Source organism: Ambystoma mexicanum (assembly GCF_040938575.1).
Source record: "Ambystoma mexicanum isolate Mex_15411 chromosome 12 unlocalized genomic scaffold, UKY_AmexF1_1 Mex_chr12_unloc.2, whole genome shotgun sequence".
In the NCBI taxonomy this organism is placed as follows: Eukaryota; Metazoa; Chordata; class Amphibia; order Caudata; family Ambystomatidae; genus Ambystoma; species Ambystoma mexicanum.
In genome coordinates, this window is record NW_027182323.1 from 1,724,511 (window position 1) to 1,737,370 (window position 12,860).

The window sequence follows — 12,860 nt, forward strand, 5'->3', positions numbered from 1 at the left end:
GAAATAAAATTGAGATTCCGAAAAGCGTCTCATTTCAGTGAAAAATGTGAGGTTCCACCGAGATTTGAACTCGGATCGCTGGATTCAAAGTCTAGAGTGCTAACCATTACACCATGGAACCATACACTTAGTGCCACGGTACCCCTAATTTTTAGCTAAGCACAGGTGCCCTGAAATCTGCAGTACTACGAGATTTATGATAGCCTAATACACCCTTTCCCGATATCAGTAATTCTTAATCATTGGGACTTTGTATTATACTTATGTCTTTGTAAAGAGCTTGTCACGGAGAATGAGTACCTCAGGGAGCACTGAGCAGAGGTTGAAACCCCTTAACATATGCACCTTACCATCTCACCTGCATGGGATTTCATGACTCTTTCTTGCCTTTGGACCACTCATAGAATACAGGCCTGGAAAATTATGTTAATTCCCCATTGCCGTCATGATGCCATTCTGGAAAATGACTTGAAATGGCTGTTGCATTGGGCTCTGTTCAGAAAAGACTCTTGGGTTTTCTCCTCAATTACCATATCTCCAAGTGAGATTAGGCAATTTAGTATCTAGCACAGTCTCTGAACATTTCGAATTTTAGAGCTTGTGAAAGATTGATATGATTGTATGAGTGTGGATTATACACAACAGTATGATGTGTTGGCCTTACTACAATGAAATAGTAATAATGTAAGGAATAGTTGAAAAGACTCTTGCTGGGGTGGACTGGGTTGTTGGCTCTTCTGCCGAGTACACCAGGCTGCCCCAGTGCCCACCCATTGGTCTAGCACAAACGCAATCTCACTAGAACCCATTGCTTGGTTCAAAACGGAGTGAAGATCCCAGGCACGTACCCCATATGTTTCAGTAAAGAGCCAGCCTCCCTTTGAACCATGCCTGCTGAGCCTCCTTAAAGCCCCACATCTTGTTCCAGTAGAGATTCAGTATTCTTGGGACACCCCCACCCCCTTGCCCAGCTGCCAAGTTTTCAGTCTATGTATGTGTGACATTTACATATTTGGAATGTACTTAACTGTTGGGGGGCCGCAGGTGGACACACTGCCGGCCTCTCACGTGCTGGGGGAGCCAGCACCTTGGTAGTTTGCCAGGATCACCCGAACTTACTATTGTTGCAGGCCGGGACCATGATGGCCCATGGGGACATGGGCTTGAGGTGCCGGGGGCACTGTGGATGCCGGGAGCATCCTGGGTGGAGGGTGGCCTGGGCGGACCCAGGGCACCATGCTGATGCAGGAGGCCCAGACCAGCGAGACCTGCCGGACCGTGATCACATGGTGTGGGCCTGCAGGCCAGGGCTGGGGACTGGCAGCTGAAAATATTTAACTGTTTCCAAAATCCAGGTCTCACTCCTGCAACCTTCCTGAACCTCCCGCTCAGGACGAATTGTGTATCTCTGGTTTTGGGCTGTGGGGAGTGACATTATCTAATTCTTTTCACCAGCCGGGGCTGGAAACTGCAAACGGGGGCTGCTCTTTTTCCAGCCCTATGTGTCCACCTGCCGTGTTAGGCTAAACACGGGGCTAATTGCTCATGGTCATTTCCTCTGTAAAGAGGATGTTTCTCTGCTCGATCGTTGGTGTGACATCCATCGCTGACAAGACATAAACAAAATGGCCCCCGGGTCTCTGAAGTCACCTGGAAGGTGTGAAGAAGACCTTGCCCTTCCAATCGTGAGTCCCTCTCCCTCGGGACAGCCACCCCTTCCTGTCCTGCTGCCTTTCTCCACCTGGGTTACCTTTGCTTTGTGACCCTTGTGTTTGCCGCCCTGTGAATTGGAGTTGGAGGGGCCTTGGCCCTCCACCATGTTATTGCCTGGTGCCCTCATGCCCCCCTTTCAGGGTGGGTGTGCCATCTCTCTAACATATGACGTCGGGTGCTGCTATGCCCTCATCCCGAGCTTTAACCTGCTGTTGGCCTGGCATTTATCCTCGCCTGAAGCCCATAACAAATTAAGCCCAGGCATAATTATTTACAAAATATTAATATTCAACATGCAAGTCCACACAGACGATCAGTAGCGTACGTGCTTCAACACTTCTGTCCTCCAGCACCCAGCTCATTCTAATGCCATCAGCTCTCTTTTCAACATTGTACTACTTTTGACTGGCCGCAACGGCCAGAAGGGGTTGTCGCCCCTTCGCTGCCCCCATCCTCCTCCTCTTTGCTTCTTCTTTTTTTCTTTTAATAAAACCATGCTCTCTCAATCCGTCGTTAAAATTCAATAATATGTCTGAGCCCACCTGAGATAGGTCAACCCCATCTTTATCGTAGTATCCTGGTACACCCCAATTTATTAGGCCATCCCTAAACATTGAGAAACATGCTCCCCTGCAAAACTTTGTCATGTCCATATTCCATTTTTTCTGGCACTTCTCCACAGCCATGTGTGAATTTGCACCCCTCCATATTTATCTGGGCACGATTCTGGCCATATGAGTCCACAAGCGCCCCCTTCCTCGCTCAATGCCCAGAACGTGGCGCACATTTCCTTAAGCAGCTGCCTTCTTCCCAGCTGTGCCACATCGTTCCCCCCCAGATGGGTTATTATTGTCTCTGGGGGTCACTCTTCACCCAGTAGCGGCTCTCTGACCTCCACCCGGCAATCCATGTGGGACCTTGTCCCAGGAAGCTCTTCTTATTATGCCTCTGAAGATGTTAACACCTCCCATCAGCGTACTGGAACTCTCTACCGGGAGGTCCCCTGCGAAAGAGTGTTTCACCGGCAGCCCTGATATGACAAAGCCACTGTCACATTAGGGTGTCGATCACCAGAGTCATTTTGAAGCATGCAGACATGGATAGTGGGTGCAGTTAGAGTACCACGAGATCAGGCTTAGGTCAAGAGAGGGGTTTTACTGTTTTGGATTCTGTCAGGCCTCCCTACGCATCCTTCCCTCTCCCCACTCTCTGCAGACACAGGCACTCTATATATGACATTGGAAGACAAGGTACACATGTCATAGCAGCCTGGATTGGACACTGACTACATTCTTGTTTTGGGCCAATCTGCTGTAGAATGTTGCCTTTATAAAGGCAGGAAATGTGGTCCTCAGTTGATTCATCTTTGGATTCTCAGAAGAAGGAGAGGAAGGATTCATTGGAAATGTGTTGGGAATGGTTAGTTTATACCAAAGTTCTCTGCCATAGAGCTGAAGACAGAAGGCTTCAGGGCAGAGGCAAGCTCTACTCTCTAACCCACCCAAGGGCACATTTGGGGTGACCAGCTTGCGCAATCTAGCCAATCATTTTTGAAAAGTCTGCACTGTACCATTTGAGCACTTCGAGCGGACTCAACCTGTCTCAGCGCCCATGATCTCGTGGGACCACCAATTGAAACGGCTTGACACTGACTCGATCCAGAAAGAGCTCCAATAAGCCTGACTCGATGCTGCTGAGCCCCAATCACAATAGACATGCGCATTTGAAGAATCTTTGTCCCCCTTGTCTGCCTCGGCACCTCAGTAACTTTTAAGCCACCTTTCTTAGCCATTTAAAAGACATATCCTTGAACATTGAAATGTGCTGCTAAAATCATTGGCCAGCACCCCTGTCTTCACACTGAATGCCCCTTTATTCCCATAGTGTGTATTCTCTCCGTTTCCTTTAGAGAGGTGGGTCTTTATTGTTTTTAATTTGTTGTATGCACTGTACGTATTTCCTAAAGTTCCTGTTTTTGTAGAACCTTGGTTGGGCATTTATTCATGTTGGTACCACCATACTATTGGTGTTTGTGTGCAAATGTAACAGCTCAAACGCCTCAGAAAGAATTTAGACTGCCCTTTGCCACAGTTACCAAAAGAGGCATAGGGGGTATACCTGTCGGGTGTGTCGGCTTCCCCTTTATGACTGCGCTCATTGCTGGTTTAGTAGCAGTCTGGGGCTGAGTAGGTGTTTTGGACACTACTCACCCCTGTGCTCCTACAGAGCAATAGTCATTTCGTCACCCCGAATGTAAAATTTTCTGTTATGCCCCAGCAAGGTTTGTGTCATACAAAACACAATACATACATGCAATAAAACATGCCTGTGCTATGCTATAAGATCCTTGTGCACTGCCACAGTGAGGCGTTATGTATTGCCGTATGCTGAAATGAATGTACTACTGCTTGCAGACGGCGGCGAATCAAGTGCACAGTTTTACTTTGACTATGTACATGTTAAGAGCGTTGAAACAAAGTTTAAAAAAAACACATCAACGAATAGGTTATGATAATTTACAGCTATTTTTAAAGAAAACATTTAATGAATTCTATTTTTCCCTTTTAAAGAACTCCTTCGAGGCACTTCAGAGAAGTCACGTGGAATGTTTGCCTGCCCAATCCTGCCTGCTGCTGCTGCTTCCCATGATCACTTTGTTCTATGCTATCTATATTTGTCAGTCACCATCTCTCCAGGGGTTTTGTTTACTGTGAACCCCATTCGCGGTATTGCTGAGGCAGCTCCGGCTGTTTGTTGTCTAGACAGGGCCCCAGTCTGGTAATGTGAACTAGTCACAAGAAGGATAGTCTTGAAACGTGAGCGACGGAATATGTTCAATGTAGTGAGATGCGACATAAAATTATAGTCCTCTTTACCAGAAACCCAAAGAGGATGTAACAGTATATCCTTTAAATGTTGGCGTTCATGCGTACCCCAAAAAATATATGCACCTGGAGATGCCGGGGATTGAACCCGGGGCCTCATACATGCAAAGCATGCGCTCTACCACTGAGCTACATCCCCTCACGTAAAACACACCATCGTAATATCTGTGCCGTCCGACCCTCGGCCCAGTAATTCTGCAAATGAAATCTAGTTTGTAGAAAAGGTTCGGCAGTGAAATCGAAAGTGATAATCGATGCAGGACCGAGATTGTTTCTGCTATAGGGACTGCTGGTGGCTGTGCTACATCCCTTTACGATAACGTTCCACTAATGTTAGAGTCGGCACGGAGTTTTTTGTATGTGGGAACTGTTTTCATTCTCTATCTCTGTTCTACTTTGGGATGTTTCCTCTTTCGCCTCGCCACAGAAATCAGAAGGAATGTGTCAGGCTTTCGTTTGCCACCACATTCTCATCACCTGGTATAGAGCGAACTTCCCACAATCTTTCTTCTGTTTTATCTCTGTCCGCAGAATATCGATTTTCAGGGATTACAGCTGGCTTCACTAGCAGGAATATGTGTCACTGGTGTTGTGCCACAGAGGGCCGATCCAATAGCAAAGCACCACCACGTGACTGCTTGGCACCATGTGCTGCTGCTTTTAAACAAGCACTGGCAATGCCAACAGTTTGGACTTTTATCTAGGCCTGGGAAAGGCACTTGCCAGGCACCACCCTAGTGGTATTAACTGGCCACTGATGGTACCAGCAGCAAAATGGTGTGTGTACCTGGGTATCTAATAATAGTGCCGGCAAACGTCTAATACTTAAATCTTAAAACACAAGCCATCACAGTAGGCTTTGTCAATGCATGTTTTTATCAAGACTTCAGTGAAGGACACGCATGGTGCTTGTGAATGTAGACTTGGTTACGACATTTTAATTACACCGGTGGCACTTTACTCCTGCAATTAAGACATTAGCCCTCAGAAGACTGCTTTGAAAAAACACTGGCAGACATTTCGAGTGCAAAGCTAGATGGTAAGTCTTGATTAAAGTTAACTCAAAGAGTTCCCATAATTAGGAGTTTTGGGTCTGGAGGGGCAGGACTGGGTGGGAATGGCCACATGGCCATGGCAGTCAATGGGTGGGCAAATAACTAAACAACACTTACAAGCTTTGGTTCCCTCCTCAGATGCCTTTTTCCCCGATCTGGACTCTAATGCAATAGTTTCAGCATATAGGTGGGTGCCACCTAATAGCCCAAAGTAATAAAGGATCTAGGTGGCAACAGTGTCTGCCTCTCAGTGCTGGCACACTTAGGTGAGTGAGGGGAGGTGGCAGGCCCGTCTAGGGTCTGCCGCTGCCCACATCCTCTTCCTCTCTGTCCCATCCACCAAGTTATCTTTTTTTTATTTATTTTTTTACTTTTATTTATTTAGCTTGGCAGCACAGGAACAGGTGAGCTACATACAGGACAAGTATAATCAGAGCAATGCAGGTAATACAAACATATAAAGCAAATTCAAAACCAGTTTGTGCACATGTGGCAGACATCCAAGGTGGGTGTGGGGGCAGTGAGTGAACAATTCCGGAGGTTGTGCGGGAATAGCAGGGGGAGAGGACTGGAGATGTAGAGTCCGAGGCAGAATCAATGGGAGCCATGTATGAACGAAACCTTGACCAAACATCTCTGGGTCTTTAGTGGGTTGGCTGTTGTATAGCCCAGGATTCTTCGGTGTCCGATGCCCATGTGACCGCCCTGAGCCACTGTGCATGGGTGGGTGTGGTAGGCCGAAGCCAGCAGAGTAAAATAGAGCGTACAGCAAGTGGCATGCAAAGTCCAGCCAGGTTTTTGGAATCTCAGCGGAGCTCAGAAAAGTCATGGAAAAGACAACTCATTGGGGATAGGGTAATAGGGTGATCGAGGATAGCTGACATAGTAGCACATACTGCGCTCCAAAATTGAGTGAGACGGGGGCAGGACCAAATCATGTGGATATAGCCAGCGTTGTCGCAGCCACACCTGGGGCACCTTGGGGACAAGTCATTTGAAATGTGGTGTAGTCTGCTCGGGGTGTAGTGGTATCTGTGGTGCACCTTGAATTGGATCAATTTAAAGCGGGAGTTAAAGGATACCTGATGAATACATGCACACATTCGGGCCCATCGTTCATCTGTGATTTCGAGACCAAGGCCATCCCCCCAGGTATGTCTTAACTTGGTAAATGTAGGGGCCGATCTAGCCTGTACCAGGGTGTAGAGTCTGGAAACTTTGCCCCTCATGGGGGTGGGAGAGGTAAGCTCCGTAACTGCAGGTTCATCAGGTGGCAGCACTGGGAAACTGGGGTATTTGTGTTTAAGGATTTTCCGGAGGGGTGACTACTGAAGCCAAGCGGATGGTCTCCGCTTCAAGGACAGTGGAAGATCTGGCCACTCTATGAAGTTACCCTGTTCGAAGAAGTCCCATAGTTGTTCATATCCAGGCTCTGCCCACCGGCGAACGATGACGGGAGGTACATGTGGGACCTCCGGGAGGAAGTTCCAAAGTGGAAAGTTACCATGAAAGGGGTGGGCGATGCCTAGTAATTACCATGTTTTAGATAGGGCCAGAGAAGTAGAGGCCGCCGGGTCAAGTGAGTCTAATACCCTCGGCATGGGCGTGATAACCAGGGAGCAAATATCACGATCGCTGATCGATAGCTTTTCGAGTCTGACATGAGGTGGGGGGTCCAATGTTTTAAACAAGTGTGAAGTGTATTGGAGTTGGGACACCAGCCAGTACTTAAGGAAGTCAGGAGCACCGAAGCCGCCAACCTCCATCGGGATGGTCAAGGTCTTGAGTTTAAGCCGGACCATGTCTGAGTGCCAAAGAAAGGTATTAAGGGTACGAGTCAGCACCCGGAAGAACCAGCCGCTCGGCCACTGGGGGATATTGGCGAACCTGTACAGAAGCTGGGGTAATACTACCATTTTTAGTATCCCTATCCTGCCGGCAAGTGAGATCGGGAGCCTACTCCAGCGACTTTTGTCGTAAGGCTAGTGAGGTATTTTTGGTAGTTCTCTTCAAAAACCTGTTCGAATCGGCGAGACACTACTATGCCCAGGTAGGTAAAGCTTGACTGGGCCCATGTGAATCGCTGGGTATCAGGAGGGGGGCGTGTGCAGGCAGTGAGCGGCAAAAGGGTAGATTTAGAGCAATTTACTTTGAGGCCAGAAACTTGTCCAAAAAGGATATCTTCCAATATCGGAGCCAAATTGGTGTCGGGGGAACGGATGAAGAGAAGGGCATCATCAGCATACAGGGATACTATGTCCGCGAAAGGTTCCATCTCTATGGCAAAGACCAGAGGAGAGAAGGGACAGCCCTGCCTAGTGCCCCTAGTTATTTGGAAAAGGGGGGAGCATCGGTCCTCAGTACGAACCCTGGCCACTGGGTTGGAGTACAGCAGCCCGACCCAGGAAAGGAAGCGGGGCAGAATTTGCATTTTTTAAGAACCCGCCAGAGATTCTCCCACGAGACAGAATCGAAGGCTTTTTGCATATCGAGTGCCACTGCTACTGCATGCAGATTTGGGTTAATCCTGCTTATAATGTTGAAGAGACGCCTCAGGTTCAGAGAGGTGGAGCGTCCCGGAATAAATCCCGCTTGATCGGGGTGAATGATATGCGGCATGTAGGGGGCAAGGCGTAGGGCTAGTAATTTGGCGTACCCGTTGATAAGCGAGAGTGGACTATAAGAGCAGCATTGAGTGGGGGGTTTACCGGGCTTCAGCAAAACGGTTATTGTGGCTTCACAGAGCGAAGGGGGAAACAGACCTACCTCCACTGATTCCTCCCAGAGGGCCATTAGGCGAGGGAGTAGGAGTGATTTGAAGTGTTAATAGAATTCAACGGGAATGCCATCTGAGCCTGGGGATTTCCCTGATGAGAGTGAGTCTATGGCATCCAAGAATTCCCCGGTGGTGAATGGATTCTCGAGACATCCAATGGTCTCAGGGGAGAGGATCGAGAGGGGAAGCTTATCTAGGGAAGACTAGATCTCCGCTGTCGGGACATTGTCTGCATTGGCATATAGGGATTCGTAGAAAGAGAGGAATTCAGAGTTAATATCTTGCAGGGACGTGGCTAGGGTACCATCGGGTCTCTCCACTCCAGGGATGGGAGGGGCACCAAATTCTCGGTGGAGAAGCCTGGCCAGAAGATGGCCTGGGCGTTGACACTCGCCGTATTTCCTCGCAAGTCCCGGGCTGTCCAGGAACCTCAGTTCGCGGTCCGCAAGAAAACGGAATGTGTCAAGTTCCGTACCGATTGATGCCAGGAGTTCCGGAGTTTGGTGTAGCGAGCATTGAGCTTCCAGTGCGGACAGCATGGCTTTGCTTTCAGCAATATTTCTGTGAATTGTTTTAAGGATGCTGTTCTCCTTAGACAGGGCAATACCTCTTATATAAGCTTTGAAAGATTCCCAGAGGGTGGCCTGTGAGGACACTGTGTTGGTGTTAATTTCGAAGAACTCCTCAATGGCGGTCTCCAGCTCTGAGCTGAAGACGGGGTCGAGGAGAGAGTGAGGTTTCATTATCCAGTGTCTGCTGCGGTCACGATCCGGGCCCCAACAAAGGGTAATAGTCACCGGTGAATGAACAGAGAGGGTTCTGGGAAGGATCGATAGGTGAGATATGTTCCTTATAAGTATGTCACACACTAGCCATCTATCGATTCAGGAATATGAGTCATGCACCGAAGAGTAGAAGGAGTAGGAGCGGGAGTCGGGATAGAGAAGCCTCCATGCGTCCACCAGGGAAAGACTGGGGAGAGATGACAGTGTAGTGTAGGCTGCTTTGGAAAGTCGGCGAGGTCTGGAGCCGTATCTGTCAAGGTCTACGTCAAATATCGTATTAAAATCACCTCCCCAGAGGATTATTGTTAGCAGGAAGCTGTCAAGGAGAGACGTGAGATGTGAATAGAACTCCAGGTCGTCGATATTGGATCCATAGATGTTTAATAGGACCACCTCCTTATTCTGCAGACTACCATGGACTAACACATATCTGCCCAGGGGGTCGATCTGTGTAGATATGGGGTTAAATTTAAGGCTCCTGTGAATTAGAGTCATAACTCCCCGGCTTTGGGTAGAATAATTAGTAAAGTACCTCTGAGGGCCCCACATTTTGGCAAATCTTTCACAATACTCGGTGTAGGCGTGCGTTTCTTGTAAAAACAGTATTTTGACCCAATGGCGTTTGGCCTGAAGCTGTAGTTGTTTCATCTTCTTATAGTTTCCCAGCCCCCGCACATTCCAACTCATGAATGTCAAGTTATCCTCAGTTGACAGTCCAGAGGTGGTCATTAGAAGTGACGGATTAACGGGGTGGTGCTCCCCATGATCGGTGCACCATTTGATCAGCCTTGCAATAATAACTGAACAATATTGCCCCATACTCTACCTCCCCTGTGGATACCAAGCCTTTTTTAACATAAAACCCAACAACGCCCACCCCCTCCGACGTCCCGCCCCCAAACAAACAGAGGAATGACAACCCCATGCCCAAACAACCAAATCCAAACCAATGGCATCAACGCCGGGGGGCCTGTGAGCTGGCCTGGTGGCGGTGCTCCGGACCGGAAGGCAATTTAAGGATAAGCATGGTGCCTAGTGATGACATCTTGTGCCACCCGGGTAGGACTCCACCTGGGTGGAAAGGGCATGATCGCAAAATATAGAAACAATTTTCTCACGTATGGGGGAAGTAGCCCCCTAATCAATCAACTAGACCAGGAAGGTGACTGAATTTAACAGCAACTAATAGAGTAAACTAGCAACAGTGGATGAGCGCTGCGGAGAGAAATTGAACCAGAGAGGCGTTCAGTGATAACTACGAGAGTCTCCCATGGGATTATGAGGCCAGCCCTAAGGACCAGAACATACATGTCATAGACCGAAAAACTCGAGTAGGCGGAAGACAGCCCCTTCTCACGCTCATCCACCGGGTAGACATTTCTGTACCAAGTCGGAGTCCCAAATCATGAACAATCAGCCAATAAACATAACATTGACAATGTGTGTTTCAAAAGGGGGTCAGCCGGGGAAATGTTCATCGATAAATCTGGAGGCCTCCTCAGGGATTGTGAAGAAGTAGACCTGGTTGGAATGTTCAATGCTCAATTTAGCGGGGTATAACATGGAGTATTTGACCTGCAGGTCTCGAAGCCTCCTCTTTACTGCCAGGAAGGTTTTGCGTTCACGTTGGACTGCCACCGAGAAATCAGGATATAGATGGATCCTGGCAGCGCCCAGAATGAGTTCACCCTTGGCTCTAGCCGGCCTGAGCAGGGCGTCACGGTCACGGAAGTTTAGAACTCTACCTATAATGGGTCGTAGTGGTGCGCCCGGTCTGGGCTTTGCAGTGAGGGCACGGTGGGCTCTCTCGATCGCGAACTATGGGGAGAGTTTTGGAGTCTAACAATTTTAGTAGAGTGCACTCTAAGTAATCCTCCATGGGTACCTTTATGCCATCTTCGGGTACTCCGATAATGCGGAGGTTGTTACGTCTCCAGCGTGATTCGAGGTCCTCGTTCTTTTTCTCAACCTCGGCGACACGGCCAGAAAGTGTGGAGACCTCCGCCCTTAGAGAGCTCAAGTTATCCTTGGTGGTACTCACTCGTGTCTCGATCTCGGCAACCCGGCCGTCGGTCCTCTCCATATGAGCCTTGATAGAGGATATAGTGCCATTCATGTCGTCAAGCTCTCTGTGGAGCGTGGTGAACACCTCCCGGATGTATTCCATCATTTTTTGAGCGTCTGCCGGGTCCGAGGTCGAGGGGTTAGATGGTTCCTACCCGGACACCTCCCCCACCGGCCCCAACGGGGTTTTTGTGAAAATGTTAATTGAGCATTGCTTCTTTCCAGCTCCCTTGGTCATGGCACCAGGCGGAGGGTGGGCCCGAAGGCCTGGGCGGGCGGCAGGAGTGTCGAGGCAGGTCGGGAGGCAGAGGGCAGGACACAGAGGATGGTCGGACAGGCTATTCAGAGCATTCGGGCGCCCAGAGGACGACAGGGTTGAAGTGGAAAGTAGTGCTGTAATAGGATGTGGAGTCTCTGGTCACCACTGCCCGCCAGTTCGCAGGTCCGGGGGGGATCTCCCTGGCCGGCAGTGGTATGAGGGCACTGAGTGGTCAGTGAGTGGATCCCCTGGTGTCGACCGCCCCGAAGATCACGGGTGAAGGCCAAGAACCGGAGATCAGTGTGCCGTGACAGGGGTGGAAGTAGGAGCAGCTATGGGCACTGATGTGGTTGAGCAAACTGGGGAGTCCACTTCCTGTGTCGGAGGAGAGGTCCGCCAAGGCTCCCAGCAAGGCAGTGGTGGACCACAGAGGGGTTAGCAGGACGCCCACGGCCAGGCAGCGAGGAGACAGTCACTGCAGGGGTCTTCGATCCCAGTATATCCAAGTAAAGCAGAGGGTCCAGTCACTGCGCGCCGCGGTAGGGGGGACCAGCCTGGTGCACCACTAACCATGGTCTGTGTGGTGTCCCAACTGATATATGTGGCGCAATGAGCGGGAGGTGTATCACCACGGCGAATACCCCATGCAGGCACTACGGTGGAGAGCAGTAGGATCCACACCAAGAGAAGAGGTCCCAATCCAAGGGCCAGCAGCGGGCAGCTTGTGCCAACACCTAAGTGGTGCACGGGTTAATAGATGACGGCGCCCGAGGAGTCTGTGTCCCCCCCGACAGGGCCCACCAGGTCGCGTTAGGAGCGGGGGCCCTGTGCGTCTGGCAGGGTAGCAGGGCAGCGGAGCGTGACGACAGCCACAGTGGGTCCCGGCACAGAAGGTCCAGGTTCCGGTCGTGAGTCCAGGGAGGGAGGCGACGCGTGCCAGCACCGGCAGCACTACAGTGCGGATGGGCAGAGTGTCTGGTGGGACCCGAAGGGACTCACCGCAGTAGCCAGGAGCGGGAGCGTCCCGCAATCCGGTCCCAGAACAGGAAGCCTCCTCTCCGGATCCACAAGAGGCACTGATAGGCAGCACGCCGCCCTGGGAGAGGCGGCGGAGCAACAGCTCTACATTTGGGGTTGCACCCCGGGGTCCAGTCAGGGGGCTGGTGTCTGCGCACAGGCCGCAACGGTTCCTCGAGGAGTGGGGAGAAGGTGACGCCGCACCGCACAGTGCCCCTCCCCCCAGTAGGCCCCGGATCCTCAGAGTCAAGCCAAATGACTCTGGAGCAGAGGAGCGGGGCAGAACGGCGCCAGCTCCCGGCCCAA

The 12,860-nt window shown here is 50.3% G+C and overlaps 2 non-coding genes across 2 annotated transcripts; both read right to left on the reverse strand.

The window, feature by feature from the left end:
• Positions 1-49: 49 nt before the first annotated feature.
• Positions 50-121, reverse strand: TRNAQ-UUG (transfer RNA glutamine (anticodon UUG)). Its single transcript has one exon. It is a non-coding gene; the product is annotated as a tRNA-Gln (tRNA).
• A 4,544-nt stretch (positions 122-4,665) lies between these two features.
• TRNAA-UGC (transfer RNA alanine (anticodon UGC)) lies at positions 4,666-4,737 on the reverse strand. Its single transcript has one exon. It is a non-coding gene; the product is annotated as a tRNA-Ala (tRNA).
• Between the last annotated feature and the right edge of the window lie 8,123 nt (positions 4,738-12,860).